General features: G+C 49.9%; 1 protein-coding gene across 1 annotated transcript in view; it reads right to left on the reverse strand.

The window, feature by feature from the left end:
- ZBTB17 (zinc finger and BTB domain containing 17) overlaps positions 1-15,245 on the reverse strand; it is a 30,710-nt gene that overhangs the window by 13,880 nt on the left and 1,585 nt on the right. The window contains exon 2 of the mRNA XM_059137059.1: positions 14,665-14,751. The gene's annotated coding sequence lies outside the window, so the exon portion shown is untranslated. The remainder of the gene's footprint in view (positions 1-14,664; positions 14,752-15,245) is intronic.

Consider the following 15,245-nt stretch of genomic DNA (forward strand, 5'->3'; position numbering starts at 1 on the left):
GAGAGGGAGGAGCAGTCTCCCCACCAAGCAGGGAGCCCGATGCAGGGCCATCCCAGGACGCCCAATGACTGAGCCACCCAGGAGCCCCTAAAATTAAATTGTAATACTGCCTTTGCTTTTCTAATTGTACAACTACCATGACCTCTAACAGGTAACCACACTTCTGAAGAGGGAATGGCCATCCCCTTCCCTGACACCCGATGAACCCCCACTGCTGACTGGGAACGGGGCTGACTGGGAAGGCTGGCCGGTGCTGAGGAAAGGGCGGTCCCCTCTCCCCGCGCCAGTTCAGGACCCATTATGCCAGGACTTGCTATGGGGACTCTAAACTCTTGACAGAGGGTAAATTAAGGGCCTTGCTTCCACAAAGACAAACTCAGAATATGTGGGACTTGGTGGCATCTGCTCCGTCTCCCAGCACCCCGCCCTCCACCCCAGTGCTCCCGGACCTGGCCTGAAAGGAGGCCCGTATGTTGCCCCGCCTCCCCTATCAGGTTCAATAAACTCACTGCTGGGGTGGGACTGCTTACTAACTGGCTCCTCACAGTCAAGGTCGCTGACAGTACCTACCCCACAACCTTGCTCTCACAAGGCTGTAAATCAAGTCCGGCAACAGGCCTGGCGAGTGGTGATTCCTGGCCTTTCTGAGTGCAACTAACTCAAGGTCAAATATTCTGCGGATCTTCATGAAATAATCATTGTACTTTGAGTGCTTGTTAACTGAGAAACTAAAGGGCAAGACCACCATGGAAGAAAGCGTTTCCATTCCACTAATCACAACGGCATCTATCCGTACTTGAGAAGTAACGAGAATGAGAAATGTCCTCCAATATACAGAAGATCTGTGGGGTCAGACAGCTGGGCAGGGACTCCTAATCATCACCGTCCCCTCTCAGGGTCAGTGGGCCCTAAATCAGGAAACAGACACACGGAAAAGGCAAAAGCACTTCCCAAACGCTGAATGAGCGTCTCCCCTGTGCCGGTTGTAGGTCTAACTAGAGCTACGAGCGTCGTGAGGAAGACAGGTCATAAGTATAAAGCGTCATGAGGAAGACAGGTCATAAGTATAATACATAAGCTCACAGACTAGGCGCTGTGAAGAACGTGAAACAAAGTGTGAAGTCAAGAGGCAGAGGCTATTTAATATTTCAGAAAACAGTCAAGGAAGGCCTCTTGGAGGAGGTGACACTGAAGCAAGGACCTGAATGAAGAGAAAGCCATGCCACCATAAGCCCAGGGGCCATTGCAGGCACCGAGAAGAGCAAATGCAAAGGCCGTGGGGCTGGTGTGACCTTGACATAGGGGCTGGCCTGCCTGGAGAGGAGGAAGCCAGCAGGAGAATGAGAAGAGTCAGCACCAGCGGCTGAGATCTGCCGGGGTCTTAGAGGCAAGTCAGCCTCTGGAGTCTTCCAAGTATGCTGCGGTGCCCTGGCAGACTGGGTGCAGAGGAGCGATGGCCAGCGGGCAGGAGGGGGTAGAGGGACACTGGGGGAGGGGCAGGGATGGAGGCCCCGCGCTGGGGTGCACGTGGTCAGAGCCGGAAGCTGCTCGGGAGAGCCAACAGTGAGCTGATCAAGCGGAGGCATGTCATGAGAAAAGGAGTTGAGGACAACACTAAATTGTTGGCCTGAGAAACTGGCTGAGCACAGGCGCCATTTGCTGAAGTGAGGAATGATGGCGGGCGACGGGAGGGCAGGGCGCACAAGAGTTCTGCGGGGCCAACACAGCTGAGACGTCTCCAGGGCTGGTGGATAAGGTCACAAGATGGACCGAGGTCCCCACGGGAGCAAACACTGGACCCAGAAGAGGAAACAAGAGCACCCAGGGGCTCGGTCGGTGGTTCTGGCTCAGGTCACGAGACGGAGCCGCACGTCGGGCTCTGCACTGAGCATGGAGCCTATTTAAGATTCTCTCTCTCCGTCTTCCCTAACCCCTTCCCGGCCTCTCAAAAAAAAGAAAGAAAGAAAGAAAGAAAACGAAGAAGAAGAGGAAACACCAAAAGACTCCGATCCAAGGACACGCATGTGAATCATCGGGGCTCCAGTCTTAGCCAGGCGGCCTCAGGCAAGCTTCTCCGAGTTCGAGACCGCTCACCCGTTCAGCAGGAAACCACCACACACGCCAGAACTGGGACGACCGAAACAACAGGAAGTACTGCACGAATCCTGGCAGAAGTGGAATCACACATTACTTGTCTACCAGAAGTCTGACTGACACACAGGCAATCAAAACGGGAAAAAAAATGAACTAAAACAAACCAGGTTATCCTAAGTGCACCCCCTTTACTCGTGAATCCACGGCCCCTCTTCACAGCAGGTGGAGAAAAAAGGAGGAAGCCACAGTCTGGTCCAAAGTGACCACAGCCCTCGGACTTTGTTCCCATCTGGCTCCAAACGTCTGCTGTGAGGCCTTTGTTACTGTGTCACTCGGGGCAGAAAGCCTGGGGAGAGTCGCCCATTGAAGTTAAATATGGCTAGACTCAGGGGGCGCAGCTGCACATCTGGTGGGCTACAGGACGGAGCCTGGTGGACACTGCGGAGCGCTGCCTGAGGCCGGTGCCCTGCTGGGAGCCCCAGCTCCCCCAGCAACAAGGCCAGCTCTGCCTAAGTGCACCCCCGGCCAGGACCTGCCACTGGGGAGCAAGTCCCAGATGCTGTCAGCACCTTCTGATGACTTCTGAGGGGGTGCCACCCCCAGGAAGATAGGGCACCTAGCCGCGTCTAATAAGACGCAGGAACAAGGGTGAGAAGGATGTTCAGAGGAGGATAGCATAAGCCTCGGGGCGTGCCTGAGAGAAGACGGTGTGTGAGCGTGGAGACCAGGTGGAGGGAGGACAGCACCGAGAAAGACTGGAACACGTGGGGAGACACGGGGTGGAGCCGGGCACGCAGGGCCACGCCCACACGCCAGGACCCAGCGCTCACCTCCCCCCATGTGCCCCACCCCACACACCCCACACATGCTGGGAGCCTGGGCAGGGACTTGGGCAGGAGAGGGCCATGGTTAGGCTCACATTTCAGGAAAGTCACTCCGGCCGCATCAGTATGGAGAACAGACTGGAAGGGGAAGGATCAGAAGCAGAAAAAGTAAGTTAGAAAGTCCCACGGTGCTAGACCCTTGGGATGTGAAAAGGGGACAATGTCACCCCCAGCTGGCACCGGGAGGGTTTGGCTGGTGGCTCAGGATCTGCCGCACGCTCACACGACCCATTCGGAGCAGCTGTGCTAACGGCCCAGCCTTTGAAAATTCTAAGTACCTCTTCTTGGAGTGGCTCAAAGTCCCTTAACAACAAACAGTACCCGACCGTTCCCAGGGGAAGCTGGGCCAGGTGGTTTGTCCGAAACCATAAACCCAAGCCATGAAACCCTAGCTCATAAGCAAACAAAAAGTTCATGTCTCTGGACATACAAGAGATGGGGGGGGGGGGCGGGGGGGCTCAGAGAAGCAGGGCAAGCACAGGAATTCATGCATACCATTTCTGCATTTTGTTTTACCACTTATAAATGTTAGCTATTCAAGAAACTAAGTGAAAAAAAAGGAAGGGAAGAAAGAGAGAAAGAAACTGTCCCCAAAGTCAGAGCTTCTTCATTTCTATTTATTATAAAACCTTGAAGACATTTTCTACAAGACCTGATGACTCAAAACTTCTCAACAGGAAAAAATTTCTCAGAAGGGAAATGGAAAATTATGGTAATTTGCACAAAGAATGTGTCACCAGAGAAATGTTCATGAGCAGAAATTCCTTACGGGGACAAAACTGAAAATCCCCTAGACGAGCAGCTGGCAGCCTCTGCCAGCCCCAGCCGAGCCGCTCGGATGTAGTGAGCGATGAGGCACGTGTGTGAGCGCGCGCACGCGCGCGCACACACACACACACACACACACACACACACACGGTTCTGCACGCAGCCCCAGGGAGCTGACAAGATCCTGGACCCAGTTACCTCTGCTGCCTTGGCATCAAACCAAAGCCAGTCGAGCACCTTGCACAAGAGGATATAACCCTCTGCACCTCACTTTCCCCGCTGTAAAATGGGGGTGATGACACCCGTTCCCACCGCATAAAGCAGCCATGGCCACCATCACTCCTGTTTGTCACGTGTGAAGCCACACTAGGGATACTGGTGAGCCGTAGACAACAGGGGAACTGAATGCTGGAACCCCTGCCCTTTTAAAAATGGGCGGTGAAATCTTATCAGTCCCCCAAGACAAATGAAGCTTTAGCCTAAAAGCAGACCAGGCAAAGGCCTGCCAATGGCAATGCTGACTCTACTCAGGGGTAACCGAAACACAAGACAGAGGTGCTCAGCCTGGAGGGCAAAAGCCTCCTGCTTCCTACAAGATTGAGGACTGGCTGTTTGGAGGTGAATGTGTCTGGACTTGAAGGCAGCACACGCGTTTCACATGGCTGACTTTGACTGGCCTTGCTTCCTCCCCAGGATGGGTGACTGCTAAGTCCCCTCCCTTCCAGGGAAGACATAGTAAGTGTTAAATAAACGATTTCATTAACATGATCGCCAGATTGCAAATGCGCGCATCTGAAGTAAAATAGATCCCATGCGCCTGACGATAAAAACGACACCATCACCCAGCACACTTTTTCTTTGAAGACTCCCTGTACTGGAAACTCTGAACAGGACCGACACAGAATGTGTATCTATACAGACGGAGGATGTATACAGCAGAAGCCAACGTGAAATTGTATACTGACTACCCCTGATAGGATTAAACTGAAAAATATTTAGTGAGACTTGACTGGGGAAAACTAAATGAGTGCAAGGGTATTTCGGAGGAATATTTGGGGGGAGCGCACAAACTCACGTTAGGTCTGGGTAAAGAGCAGTCAGGGACGCAATATCTCAACTTCCCAGCATCTTTAAAAACTGCTGGGCTCCTCAACTCCAGCGGCTGCAGTGCAGCTCTAGAACAGTCCCTGGACAGGAGCCCTGGGAGTTAAGATTAAGGAAGCTCAGGGCCCCGGCTTGCCCTTGCCCGAACAGTGCTGGCCGGCCTCCAGCCCCTCACATCCCCTCCACCTGCAACAGCCGTGAATCAGCAAAGAAGCCGGAAGCCTTTGAACGGACCACTTGCCTCCCTGGCGGGTTTTCAGCCAGTGACTTTGAAGTGAGAGCGTCTGAGGGAAACTTGGAACGCACCCCCAACTGCTGCCTGGCTCCCAATTCCCAGTCCGAACGCAGGTAGCCTGAGAGAGAGACAGAAACAGAGACAGAGACAGAAAGAGGGACAGATGGATACACAGACGTATAGTGGGCCAGAGACGGAAAGAGTGCGTGCATGGACTGACTGTAAGGCATGCAGACCAGCCCCCAGGGACTCCTTGGTGGGACCCCAGGGAGGAAGGCGCGGAACCTGAGCTTAATTCTTAGTATGAAAGGCTGGTCAGAAATCTAAATGGGGCGCCTGGGTGGCTCAGTGGGTTAAAGCCTCTGACTTCCGCTCAGGCCATGATCCCAGGGTCCTCGGATCGAGCCCCATATCGGGCTCTCCGCTCAGCAGGGAGCCTGCTTCCCCCTCTCTCTCTGCCTGCCTCTCTTTGTGATCTCTCTCTCTGTGTCAAATAAATAAATCTTAAAAAAAAAAAAAAAGAAATCTAAATGATCTTCCTCTCTCCGTCCTTCCCTCCCTCCCCCTCCTCCTCCTTTCCTAAGTCATCTCTACACCCAACACTGAGCTCACGCGCACAACCCCGAGAACCCCGAGATCAGGAATCACACGCGCCCCCCGACTGAGCCAGCCAGGCGCCTCTCCTTGCTCTGTTTCATTCATATGACCCTCATGGTCCCCCCTTCCCAAAAGTTAATACAAATTTGGCGTGAATATTTATAGCCTATGTTGTAAATAAGGGTTAGTGGTCTGGCTATACAAAAGGCTCCTCGCACAAACAACCATGAAAAGAGATGTCCCCAGAAGAGCCTGCACTCGGAGGCACCTGGCCGGCTCAGTCAGTGGAGCGCATGACTCCTGATCTCGGGGTCGTGCGTTTGAGCCCCATGATGGGGGTAGGGAACACTTAAAAAAATAAAACCTTAAAAAAAAAAAAGAAAAGAAAAGAAAAGAAGTTTGTACACAAAAGTTCGTGACAGTGTTACTCGTAATAGTCAAAGGTAGAAAGAACCCAAACGTCCATGTACTGACAAATGGGTAAATAAAACGTGATCTGTCCATGCAAGGGGATTCTGGGACATAAAAAAGTAATGACACATGCTACAACACTAATGAGCCCTGAAAACACTGTGCTAAATGAAGCCAGCCGAAAGACCACACGTTACATGATTCCATTTGCATGAAATGCTCAGAACAGACAAATCCTAAGGACAGAAAGCAACTGTCGAGAGCTGACAGAGATGGAGGGGGGAGTGACTGCAGATGGGTGGTGGGTTTCTTTCTGAGATAATGACAATGCCTTGAAAATAGTGGTGAGAACTGCACAACTCTGGGAATATGCCGCAAGCCATTTAACTGTACACTTTAAATGGGTGACTTGTGCACAACGTGAATATCTCAACAAAGCTGTTACAAACAATTAGTAAGAAAAAAAATCTCCCAACAGCAAAATGAGTCAAAGAAATGAAGAAGCAGTTCATAAAAGAAACATCAGTGGTCAATATATTCTGTATGGGAAAAAGATGTTCAGCCTGACTAATAAAGAAATATAAAGTGGGGCGCCTGGCTGGCTCAGTGGGTTAAGCCTCTGCCTTTGGCTCAGGTCATGATTTCAGGGTCCCGGATTTGAGGCCTGCATCGGGCTCTCTGCTCAGCGGGGAGCCTGCTCCCCAACCCCACCCCCGCTTTTCTGCCTACTTGTGATCTCTTTCTCTCTGTCAAATAAATAAATAAAATCTTTTTTTAAAAAAAGAAAAGAAGTACAAGATACCACTTCCAGGATCAAACTGGCAAAAATCTAAAAGACAGTTTCCACCCTGGGCCAGGGCGTGTTCAATGAAATGGTACCTTTGTCTAGACGGCAGCCTGCCCACATGAGGCAAAGTTGAATTCATTTGTTCGCTGGGTAAAAGCTAATGCTTGGATGTTGGTAACTGATCCGAGAACCCACAGTGCAGATGCTATGGTTTCCCAGTCTGATTGGGGATTTCACCCAGCTGGAGGGAAACTGGGAGTCCTGGGAAAGGGCTGTGGGTAGGGCTGTGGGGCTGCGTGGCTGCGCCCAGAGAAAACACAGCCTTGCTAATACGTAAGTGCCACCCTGTGAAGCAGCGGGAGGTTACAGAAATCAGAGGCTCTTTGTTTCCGAAGAGGTAATGGGAATGGCTGCCGGGGCTGCCTGCAAAGGGTTGCAGGCTACAGGCTACTTCATCCATCCCAGCAGTGATCCTGTGGAAAGGCTCCCCAACGGCCCCCAGCTGGCAGATAAGCCAATCAAGCTTAAAGGGGTTGTCAGCAGACCTAGGTAGCACTGACACACCAGATTCAAGGCCACGTCCAGATACTCTAAAAGATAAGAACTTTCCACTTCAGAAAAAGACAAAAATTTCCATAGACAAATAGACAGACATGGAATACTAGGCTCTACAGATCCTTAGCTTGTCCCCAAAGGGCAAATTCTCTTTCATTAATTGGCACTTACCCACACCTTCTCCTTATACTAATAAGGTTACAAAACATCTCATAAAAGCCCTAAGTGGACATCACTAAGTCTTCATTCAAATCTGTTTCCAGATGAAACACAAAATTAAGACTCAGAAACATCTTGATTTTCTGGAGGCATGGCACAGCAGGTACCCAAGCCAAGTCTCAGAGCAAACATCTACAAAGGCTGAAGAGGACTTGTGAGACAGCTTTTAAAATGCACCAAAGAACTGGCAAGTCAGTAAGGAACACTGAGGGGTCAAACAAAGTCAAGCAGAGGCTGGAGTATGGAGAGCAAGTGGAGCTTTGAGGGTGGGCGTCAAAGCCATCTGCAGGACAGAGCAAGCAGGGGTTCCCTCTCCCTCCCAAGGGCAGAGGTCTTATGGGAGTGCCCTCCAGAATAAAGCTGGGGCCACAGAGAGTTACAAGTCAGTGGGGGAAAAAAAAAAAAAAGACTGCACAGAAAACTGTCTATATGAAATCTTGGCATCAAATGGGAGGAGGGTAAAATCCCTAGATGGCCCCCAAACAGATGAGAGCCCAAATTCACACATCATAATGATTAAGTCAGGCAGATACACTTCAGGCAGATAAAAAATGATGCCAGAATGAAAGTATTAAATGCAAAAAGGGATGAGATCTAGTCAATAATAAATGAGTAAATCTAAACAATACTGAGCTAATGATGTCTTCTAAAATTTTAAAAAGAACTAAAATACCCACCTACAGAATAAAAGGAAGGAGTGATGGGAATTAAAGTGTGCTAAGATCCTTAACTGAGAGGAGGGTGTGAGAGACTAAAGTTAGACTTTGGTAAGTTATATAAACTAAGAGATATACCATGTTCATGGAAGGTTCAATATCCTAAGAATGTTAATTCTATCCAAATTGATGTGGAATAAGATGAAAGCAATGCTAATAAAAGACTGCAACAATTTTTATGGAATTTGACAAGCACAATCTAAAGTGAAGATAGGGCGCCCGGGTGGCTCAGTCCTTAAGCTCAGGTCATGATCCCAGGGTCCTAAGATCAAGCCCCACATCAGACTCCCTGCTGGGCAGGAGGTCTGCTTCTCCCTCTCCCACTCCCCTTGTTTGTGTTCCCTCTCTTGCTGTGTCTCTCTCTGTCAAATAAATAAATTCTTAAAATAAAATGAAGATGGAAGAGCAAAGGGCCAAGACCTTACCAGATGCCAAGAAACTGTTACATAAAAATTTAGTCATTAAGTCAGTGTGATATCAGGACAGAGATAGAGAACAAATGGTAAAGAGCTCAGGAACAGATCCACACATTTGTGGACACTCACTATATTATAATGGTTACTGGTGACATACACAGATCCACAAGAAAGGGATGCATTTTTTCAATAAATAGTACTAGGACAATTTGGTACACTTACTAAAAAAACAGAATGAGCTCCTTACCTCATAATACACACAAAAATAATCTTAAATGGGCTGAAAACCTTAATGTAAAACACAAAATCACAAAATGTTTGGAAGACAATACTTAGGGGATTACCTTTATAAACTTGAAGTAGAGATGAAGTTCTTCAAAAGGAACGTAAAGCACTAACCATAAAAGAAAAACAGTGATGAACCTTAAAATTCAGAATTTGTTTAAAAAAAAAAAAAACCCTCCAGTGAAAATACTAGCCATAAAATGGAAACAGGGAGTTAAAGCACATATAACTAATGAAGGATGTGTATACAAAATAAAAACCAAAAACAAACGAGAAGTCTATATACAAGAAAAAGACAACGGGAAAGGAAGCTGAACAAAAGATTTAAGCAGCTGTTTCACAGAAGCTGAAGCCTGAGTGACCAATAAGTATATGAAAAGATGCTTAGCCCACTAATAATCATGAAAATGCAAATCAAAACCACATGAGATATCACTCCCATCAGACTGCTAAAAATTTTCAAGTCAAGTAAAACCAGAGTTGGGAGGATGTGAAACAAGCAGAATTGTCAGTTCAACTGTGAACTGGGGAAAGCATTCTGGAAACAGTCAAGCATTATTTGGTCGAGCTGAAGCTCGACCCAAATGTGACCCACTCCTGGGTCCACACCCTGCAGACGTGGCATGTGCGTTCCAGAAACGTCCATAGCATCACTGTCTCAGCAAATACCGAAAACAATCTAAACGTCCGTCAGCAAGAGAAAGGACAAATAAATTCTCTTGCAATGGGACATATTCGTCTGAGAAAGCCAAGTGCAACTATGGGCACCATGGATTACCCTCCAGAACACACGCCAAGCCAACCACATAAGACACCAAAGGAAACAACGCTATTATGTTAAGTTCAATGGCACGCACAATGAGACAATACATTGTTTGGGAATACGAACACACATGGTCAAACTTTACAGAAAGGCAAGTCAGTGATAAAAGCAAAACTCCAATGACCTGGGGGTGAGACGACCAGGATCAGGGAGGGGGCGTCCAAAGCTAATGGTAACATTCTTACTTGTAAACTGACTGCTGGGCACATGGGTTTCCTTGTATCTTTATTCTTTATACTGTGCATGTTCCTTTGTATCTACTCAATATTTAACAACTTACAAAATTAAACAATGTTCTTTCTGACTTGAAACAATGTTTGGAAGCATGAACTTGGGCAGCGGAGTTACAGTGAACCAGGAAAGTCCGTGACCGGGCCCACGGCCGCCCTGGGACTACCGGAATGAGAAGGGCTTCACCCACCAGGCTTCGGAGCCGGTGGAGACACAGCTTCCCGCTGGGCGGCAGCACCTCCCATTCGGGACAGGAAGGTGGCCTCTTGGTTGAACAGTTCCAGCATGGGAAGTGGTGTGGGTGGGGTGGGGAGACGGGCTCCACGGCCAGGGCTCTTAGGATAAGAAGCTCGGTGCTTTTCTTTCTTTTTTGGTTTGTTTTTTTCCCAGTTTTACTGAGAAATAATTGACACACATCACTGTGTCCGCTGAAGGTGAACTTGGATGGTTTGAATTCCCATGTGCTGTGAGATGATGACCGCGGCAGGTTCAGGCCATTTCTCATAGGGACACAGAAAGGAAAAGAAAACATATTTTTTGTGATGAGGGCTCGCAGCATTTACTCTCTCGACAACCCGCCTAGATGTCCCGCAGTGTCAGCTCTCCTCACCAAGTCCTCTGGCAGGTTTCTGATGCTACAACAAGACTCACCACATCTGCTTTCTGGCCAGTCCCGCCCGCCCTCAGCTGGAACTCCCCCTCCGAGCTCTGCCTGCAGCCGGCTGTGTAGACAGGAGTGAGCAATTCTCCATTCTAAACAGACCTTTGGCTTTCTTCCTTTGAAGCTCAAGGCTTCAGTCTCCAGTTCCCCACCAGTAGGCCTGACTCCCTGAGCCCAAGCCCTGGTTTCCTGTAGAAGCGGTGGTGAGGACATGAGGGAGTAGCCCTTGGACTTGAGGTCAAGCTGCTGCTGGCCCCAGCACCTCTGAGAAGGCCAGGCCCCCGTGCTGACACTCAATACACACGCCTGCAGACAACCCAGAAACCCCTCAGTGCTGAAAGGCTTCCTCTTTGACCTTTATTATTTCAGTCATCTAGAAACTGTGACGGGCAAAAGGAGATAATAGTCTCGAAGACAACATGTTTTGGGCACACAATGTATTTGAAGTTTTTCATTTTCTCTCGGGCTGCGTCCCTCCCTTTTGTGGTGCCACCCTGCCGAGACACGATGTCTGGGAGTCTGGGTCCCTTCTCACCACCACCCGGGCACCACCCTTTGAGGAATTCCGGGAAAGAGTGAGCCTCCTAGTCTTTTACACAGCAAACTGGCCGCACCCCGAAGCCCCGCCCACAACCGCTGCCCTCAGACCCACAGGGGCTCCGCCCATGCAACCTAATCAAACCATGTGACTCCTTAAAAACGGTCTTCCCAGGACAACACAGGGACAGACCGATGGACAGAAGAGCTTTGGAAGGACCCGCAGATACTACTAACAGCTATCTGGGAGGGGAACTGCATCAGGCACAGAAGCCAAGCGTTGTTTTTTTTTTAAAGATTCATTTATTTACATGAGAGAGAGAGAGAGTATGAGTCGGGAGGGCAGGGGGCAAAGGAACAGGGAGAGAGAATCTCAAGCCGACTCTGCACTGAGCGCTGGGCCTGATGGGCTTGAACCCACGACCCTGAGATTACGACTTGAGTGGAAACCAAGAGTCACACGTTTAACCAGCGGTGCCACCCGATGCCCCTCCACGCTGCATTCTTCAGAACCTCCTGATTTGTGCACCTTGTGCATATCCCTCTACCAAACATTCTTTTTCTTCCTCTGCAAACTTTCTTGCTTGACCCTCTCAAGGGTCCTTTTCTCCTAACACCTAACACCAGTCACCAATGATGGGTCAAGGGCTCCAATAAGCACTTTTTCAAAAAAGATTTTATTTATTGGGGCACCTGGGTGGCTCAGTGGGTTAAAGCCTCTGCCTTCGGCTCAGGTCAATAAAATCTTGGGAGAGAAAAAAAAGGTTTTATTTATTTATTTGACAGACAAAGATCACAAGTAGGCAGAGAGGCAGGTGGAGAGAGAGGAGGAAGCAGGCTCCCCACAGAGCAGAGAGCCCGACGCGGGGCTCGATCCCAGGACTCAGGGATCAGGACCTGAGCCGAAGGCAGAGGCTTTAAACCACTGAGCCACCCAGGCACCCCTCCAATAAGCATTTTACATCCATCACCTCTTCGATAATTCCAGCCAGTAAAGTTATGGGTGAAGTCATCAGTATCCCCACTTTGCAGCTGGGAAAACTGAGGCTTGGAGGCCGAGTATTTTGCCCAAAGGAACACATCCGATAAGTACAAGAACTAGTCCAAGCCCAGGGATGCCTGACTTAGAAGTACTGCGGGGTTCCAGCTGGGGATGATCTGATCCCAGGAGATGTTTGGCAGTGTCTGGAGATATGTTCCACCACCAGAGCTGTGGGTGGGTGGGTATTACGGGCATCTCTGGGTGGAGGCCAGGGATGCCACAGCCATCCTGGAGTGCACAGGATAGCCCATAACAAGGATTTATGCAGCCCCAAAGATCAATAATGTCAAGGTGAGAAACCATGCTCTACTGGAAAAAGACAGAAAAACCATCTCCCGACGTAAACGCTCATCGTCAGGTCACACAGCTCACCAAGTTTATGTCCACACTCCCACCAGATACGAGATCCACCATCAGACATCAGATCACCCTTCCTGTCCTCTGGCGATAGCACGCCAACCGCACATCACACCAGAGTTCTGATCAGCCCAACTGCCAGTCCCCCTTCAGCCTAGCAAGGCTGAGCACCCGCCCTCCGACAATGTTTACTGAGCACCAGCTATGTCCCGGGAAATGAGGTACACAGTGGGGCTACCAGAAGAAATGATCCCCTGTCTCTGCCTGCGAGATGCTGGTGGGCCAAGAGGGAGACAAAGGAACCCACGATTATAATGGGAGACCCGAATGCACTGGGAGATGAGGACAGGGTGCTAAGAAATCAACAGAGGAGGAGCTCCGACCTCAGCAGCAGCGGGTAGCCAGGCAGCACCCGGAGAAGGCTTTCCAGAAGCATTTGAGCTTGTGGGAATTAAACAGGCAGAGGCAATCCTTCCCTTCCCAAAGGACCCTTCACCAGACCTTTCAGAGCATGCTGAGAATCCACAGACGGACACCTTTCATCGGAGAGCTTGGTAGAACTCACAGAGCAGTCGCTGATCCCCTCTGCGCCATCTGGATAATTCCTGCCCTCAGGGAGGCCACAACCCGGTTTCCCTATGGGTGCGGGCCTTCGTGGACTGCAGCCCTCGCCGGCCTCCCTGGCTTCGAACCACCCCGCGCCCCGCAGCAGGAGGTAAGTCCCCTTTACATGGCAAACCCTGGGAAGTACGCTCTTCATCTCTCAGGAGCCTCTAAACGATCCTGTGAGCTAGATGCTGTCGGCCCTGTCAGACAGATGAGGAAATGGAGGTACAACAGTGAAGTAACTGGCCCTCAGAGAGTCAAGACAGGGGCAGGCAGGGATTCGCACTCGACACCAGAGTCCTCGCTGTCTCTGTCTGAGGAGCCCCGGATGGGTGTCAGTCCGAACGCGCTGCTCACTCCGAATCTTCCGGGCTCCGGCAGGGCCTTCCGGGCTCCGGCATCCTTCTCCTTTGTGCCTCCCCCGCGCTGCTCCTTGCACTAGACTGTGATCATCCACATGGCTAAGAGCTCCCTGCGCCCAGCATCGAGTCTACATCCCCAGCACTTACCCCAGAAAACGCTGAATACATCCACGAGTCTGGACTCCCGGGGCCCAAGCAACATCAACCCACCCAAAGCCAGAGCAGCTCGCCTCTTCCACCGATGCCGTGGACTTTCCCCTGAGGCTGGGGCCAAGCCTCAGAGACAGCAATTTAGTCACACAGGGGACCCAGCAGGCTCTCTCAGCCAGCTTTCCCTCCAGCCTGAATAGTCATGATTCGTTCTTTTTGGTTGTACACCAGATGCTTATGTTTGGGGACATGCTGCACAAAAATATGTATCTTTAAACATTAGAACCTTAAAAGGTATGAATATGTGCTCCCCACTCTGTCTTTCCCTTTCTGCCAGATGGGGTGCATACACAATGGCAGGAGCTACAGCAGCCAAATTTGACCATGAGATGCAAGCCTGGGTTTGAGCAAAGAGAGCCACATGATCACTAGAACCCTGTTCCTGGATACTTCACAGAATAGAGCAGGAGGCCCTACCAGCTCTGGCTGCCCTCCAGACGTTTGATGAGAGGAGAGGAATATACTTCGAGTTTGTTTTGGCCACTGTGTTTCAGAATTGCTTTGCTGGAGCATGTTAGGTTAGGTTGTACGTGATTAAAACAAGGTGTGAGCATTTGCCCTAGTCTGGTCTGTGTTGGTAAACCAAGCATAAATGATGTAGCTGTAGCCACAATTTCCCAACCAAACTCAGATGTTGTCATTACTATATAACTTGAAAGAAAAAGCTATCTTGAAAGGGTGATCTGAGTCACGCTGAGCCTAGAGAAGAAGGACAAACAAACTGACCTCCTGGGTTGTTTCATCCTTGAGCATTACAGACATACCTCAGATTTCCAAGTAGCCCAGGCTACTCTTTTCTGACAGTGTGTCTGCGTAAACTCCAGCTTGGCTCTCTTCCTCCAGCTCATTACCTGAATCAAAGACACCCAAGCAGAAAATCTGATGAGAACCCGAAAGGCACCTGCTCCCTAAAAGCTGCCCTTTCACGCATCCAAGAAACACAGGCAAACCCGGAGCCCTGAGCCAAGAGCCTGGCACCATGTAAGCGCTCAGTACAAGTTTCTCTGCATCGTTACTGGCCTGCTGCATGCCAGACCCGGGGCTGGACACCAGGGACATAAAGGTGAGTAAACCTCTCCCAGTCTCTACACTCAGAATACCTGCTCACCAAGAGACATAACGAAACATTAAAAAGCAAGAGCAACAAGACTGTGCCCAGGTTCCCGAGTTGCTACAGCATTAGCATCACCCCCGGGATGTCTCAGATGCCCTCGCTTCTCATTTCATTTCATACCCTCACCCTCAGTGACTACACCCCCCCCCCCCAACTTTAGGGACTTTTGATGAATGAGAACTGCTACCTCACCACTGGACGTTCCCCTGGAATGTCTTACAGGCACCACTT

Source organism: Mustela lutreola, chromosome 10 (genome assembly GCF_030435805.1).
Source record: "Mustela lutreola isolate mMusLut2 chromosome 10, mMusLut2.pri, whole genome shotgun sequence".
In the NCBI taxonomy this organism is placed as follows: Eukaryota; Metazoa; Chordata; class Mammalia; order Carnivora; family Mustelidae; genus Mustela; species Mustela lutreola.